The sequence below is a fragment of the Mustelus asterias genome, chromosome 7 (assembly GCF_964213995.1).
Source record: "Mustelus asterias chromosome 7, sMusAst1.hap1.1, whole genome shotgun sequence".
Classification (NCBI taxonomy): domain Eukaryota; kingdom Metazoa; phylum Chordata; class Chondrichthyes; order Carcharhiniformes; family Triakidae; genus Mustelus; species Mustelus asterias.
In genome coordinates, this window is record NC_135807.1 from 70,601,364 (window position 1) to 70,606,593 (window position 5,230).

Below are 5,230 nucleotides of genomic sequence, written 5' to 3' on the forward strand. Positions count from 1 at the left end.
AAAATCAGACTGGTACAAAAGGTGAAGTCACATGGGATCAGAGGCGAGCTGGCAAGATGGGTACATAACTGGCTTGGCCATAGAGGGTAGCAGTGGAAGGGTGCATTTCTGAATGGAGGGCTGTGACAAGTGGCGTTCCTCAGGGATCAGTGCTGGGACCTTTGCTGTTTGTAATATGTATATAAATGATTTTGAGGAAAATGTAACTGGTTTAAGTTTGCGGTTGACACAAAGATTGGTGGAATTGCTGATAGCGATGAGGACCATCGGAGGATACAGCAGGATATAAATCAGTGGGAGACTTGGTCAGAAAGATGGCGTTTAATCCAGACAAATGTGAGGTAGTGCATTTTGGAAGGTCCAATATAGATGGCAAATACGCAGTAAATGGCAGAACCCTTAGGAGTATTGATAGGCAGAGGGATCTGGGTGTACAGGTACACAGGTCACAAAGTGGCAATGCAGGTGGAGAAGGTAGTCAAGAAGGCATATGGTATGCTTGCCTTCATTAGCCGGGGCACTGAGTTTAAAAATTGGCAAGTCATGTTGCAGCGTTATAGAACCTTAAGCTGCACTTGGAATATAGTGTTCAATTCTGGTTGTCACACTACCACAAGGATGTGGAAGCTTTGGAGAGGGTACAGAAAAGATTTACCGGGATGTTGATGGTATGAAGGGCATTAGCTATGAGGAGTGTTTGGAGAAACTTGGTTTGTTCTCACTGGAACGGTGGAGGTTGAGGAGCGATCTGATAGTCTACAAGATTGAGGGGCATGGACAGAATGGATAGTCGGAAGCTTTTTCCCGGGGTGGAAGAATCGATTACTGAGGGGCAAGGTTTAAAGGATGTACGATACAAGTTTTTTTTTAAGAGGGTGGTGGGTGCCTGGAATTCGCCGCCAAGAAGGTAGTGGAAGCAGATCTGGTGACTTTTATGGGGCATATGGACAAATACATGAATAGGATGGGAATAGAGGGATATGGTTCCTGGAAGGGTAGGGGGTTTTAGTTTGGACGGGCTGCATGGTTGGTGCAGGCTTGGAGGGACAAAGGGCCTGTTCCTTTGCTGTAATTTTCTTTGTTCTCTTCAATCAAGTTAAAATGCTGATCTGTTCTTTGCAGAAATGCTTTGAGTGGAGGAGAGATTCTTCCTCCCACACTTTGACAGCTGATTATGCCAGGTAGTGTTTTATCCCATTTTAATAGTTTCGTAAAATAATTTCGCCTAGTTGTGTGAATAATTCTAGAAAGCTGTTTTACTACAGTCAGCCTGAATTACTGAAGGAATACACAACAGAATAATTTGTTGACATTGGTGTCAATTGCCATTGGTTATAACGTAGGAGGTAGAAGATAGGAACTTTAGAGAGACTGAGTTATTAGTAGATAAGGTAATTGTGGATGAAATGAACAAAAGATTTTGCTTCTATCTTCACTATAGAGAATATTAAAACATTCCAGGCATAGCTGTAAATTAAGGGGTGGAAGTGAGAGAGGAACTTGAAGGGAAGCAGTACTGAGCAAACCAATGGCATTGTGGGCTGACAAGTCTCTGGGTCCTGACTAACTTCATCCTAGGGTCTTAAAAGAGGTGGCAAATGATGTAGTAGATGTATTAGTGTTCATTTTCTAAAATGATTTAGATTCTACAAAAGTTTCATCAGACGGGAAAGTAGCAAATATAACCCCTCTATTGAAGGGAGGCAGGTAGAGAACTGGAAACTACAGGCCAGTTAGCTTAATGTCTATTGTGGGTGAGATGTTGGTATTAATCATTTAAGGAGGTCATAGCTGGTCATCTGGAAGAATGAGCATGGTTTTGTGAAAAAAGTCATGTTAACCAATTTGAGTTCTTTGAAGGAATATTAAGTGCTGTGGATAGAGGGGAGCCTGATGGTGTAGCATTTGATAAGGTGCAGAAAATAAAAGTTCATGGTGCAGTGGATAACAAATTAGCATGGATAGAAGAAAGGCTGGTGTTAAACAGTATGCATAAAAAGATCTTTTCTGATTGGCAGATGTGACAAGTGTAGTCCTGCACAGGTCTATGCTGGGGCCTCAACTTTTTGCAATTTATTTCAATGACTTGGGTGAGAGGAGTGAAGGCATTGTAGCTAAGTTTGCAGATGACATAATGATGGGTGTGAAAGTATGTTAGGAGGACACAAAGTATTTTATAGACAGATTGGTTGAGTGGCCAAAGATCTGGCATGTGGGTATAATGAGAGAATGCAACTTTTTCACTTGGACAGGAAGAATCAAAAGGCGTCGGATTATATAAATGGAGAAGGCCTGCAGAATTCTCTGTGCAGGGGAATCTAGGTGTTATCATAGAAATCATAGAAACCCTACAGTGCAGAAGGAGGTCATTCGGCCCATCGAGTCTGCACCGACCACAATCTCACCCAGGCCCTACCCCCACATATTTTACCCGCTAATCCCTCTAACCTACGCATCTCAGGACTCTAAGGGGCAATTTTTTTTTTAACCTGGCCAATCAACCTAACCCGCACATCTTTGGACTGTGGGAGGAAACCGGAGCACCCGGAGGAAACCCACGCAGACACGAGGAGAATGTGCAAACTCCACACAGACAGTGACCCGAGCTGGGAATCGAACCCGGGACCCTGGAGCTGTGAAGCAGCAGTGCTAAGCACTGTGCTACCGTGCCGCCCTAAATTGTACACGAGTCACAATTCATTTGCAGGTACAAGTAATTAAGATGGCTTATTGAATGCTATCCTTTTATTATGAGGAACTGAATATAAGTTAAGGATGTTCTTTTATACCGGGCATTGGTAAGACCACATTTCGAATACTGTGCAATTTTGGTTGTCTCATTTAAGGAAGGATGCAAGTGCATTGGAGGTGGTTCAGAGGAGGTTCACTGGATTGATACCTGGAATGAACGGGTTTCCTTACGAGGAAAACTGAGCTTGTTTCCACTGGCTTTTAGGAGATTGCGATGTGACTTGATTGAAGTATTTAAGATCTGAATGGTCTTGATAAAGTGGGCATGGAAATGGTTTCCTCTTGTGGGTGATTCCAGAACTAGACTGGCACGGTTTTAAAATTAAAAGTTGCCCACTTAGGACAGAGATTAGATTTTTATTGAGGGTTGAGAGATTTTGGAACTCTTAGAAGGCAGTGGAGGTGGGGTCTTCAATATTTTTAAGAAAGCAGTAAATTCTTGTTAGAAAGAAATCAAAGATTATCTGGGGAGATGGAGATGTGGAATTTGAAACGGATCAGTCATGAGCTGCTTGAATGGTGGAGTGGGGGTGGGGGGAACGCAAATGGCCTACAGCTCCTGTTTTGTATGTTTGTATGAACTGTCTCAACTGCTTCAGCAAGAAGACACTATTTTTGTAAGAGGAGAAAAATAAAACCAGACCCTGAACTATTAATAGATTAAACAATGGATTTAATAGAAAGAAAAGTTCAAATTGATAATTGCCATCACACAAAATTCTTCTGCAGATAGAGAGCCTGCAGCCAAAGGCTATAGATTTATGGAGAGGAAGAAAAATCAGCCAAAATTCCTGCTCTTGATAACCTATGAGAAGATGAAGAAAAGACCAGATTGGGTTTTGATGCAATGCTTGTCTTCTGCCAATTCCCCACCAAAGATTTGCATACATACCTTATTGAATAGCCATTTTAGTGAGGGGGATAACATTAGCTGCTGCCCATGGCCTTGTATTCCATTTGTACTCTGAGGAGGTAGAAGGGGGTCTGAAAATGAGAAATTCTTCGGAGGGAGAATGTAAAGGTTGACTAATTCAATTATAGACTTTAAACTATTAATATCTTTAAGAAAGACAAGTAACATTTGTTAGTGAATTGTAAATCTAACAATGATTTCTTCAATTCTTGCAATGATTACCACAATCAAAAGACTTGAGAACTACCTAGCAGTATTGAGACTTTCAAATCGTGCAGGAAACCAAATATCGTTCTGCTTTGAATGAAACTTTGTAAATGAGTAGTATTTAGGAACCTGATCATGCGACTTCTTGAGCCTGAAATATTCATGTTTTAATCCTTAGGAATTGTCTCCCATGGTGGTAGTTTGGGTTTTGGGGGTTAGGGTGTGTTGCTTTAAGGGAAAAGCGATTGAAAAATAGTGTGCATACTTTTCACAATGCTTGTTGCGATGTTGAAGCAAAGATCATTTGTAACCTTAGAGCTTGGTAAGTATTATTCGTGGAATAAAGTGTTAACTTTTTTCCCTCATTTACGAAATGTGGGCATTAGTTAGACCAGCATTTATTGCCTATCCCTAGTTGCCCTTGAAGGTGGTGGTGAGCTGCCATTTTGAAGTGCTGCAGTCCCTGAGGTGTACATACATCCACAGTGCTGCTTTAAGAGTTCCAGGATTTTGACCTAGTGACATTGAAGGAATGGTGATGTTTCCAAGTTTTTATTCATTTGTGGGACATGGATGTCACTGGCTGCCCATCCCTAGTTGCCCTTGAACTGATTGGCAAGCTAGGGCAGCCAATCAGTGTCAGCCAGATTGCTGTGGTTCTGGAGTCACATGTAGGCCAGACCAGGTAAGGACGGCAGATTTCCTTCCCTAAAGGATATTAGCAAACCTGATGGGTTTTTCCACCAATTGACTGGTTTCGTGGTAACTTGTGATGTCCAGATATTTTTTAATGAATTTAAATTCCACCATCTACTGTGGCAAGATTCAAACTCAGGTCCCCAGAACATTAGCTGAGTTTCTGGATTAATAGTCTAGTGATAATACCACTAGGCCATTGTCAGTATGGTGAGTGACAGACTGGAACCTCCAAGCAGTGGTGCTGCCCTTGTCCTTCTCGATGGTAGTGGTCATGGGTTTGAAAGATGCTCCCTCTGGAACTTTCATGAGTTCCTGCAGTGTATTTTGTAGATGGTATACATGGCTGTCACTGTGTTTTGGTGGTGGAGAGATTGAATGTTTTGTGGAAAGGTTAGCAATCAAGTGGGCTGCTTTGTCCTGGATGCGTACGCTTCTTGAGTGTTGTTTCAGCTGCACTCGTTCAGGCAAGTAGAGAGGTGAGTTCCTTGCCACAGGAATCCTAGCCTTTGACCTGCTCTGGTAGCCATAGTATTTATATGGCTACAGTTCAGTTTCTGGTTAGTGGTAACCCCCAACATGTTGATGGTGGGGATTCAGTGATGGTAATGCTGTTGAATGTCAAGGGGCAATGGTTAGATCTTCTCTTTGGTCATTGCCTGG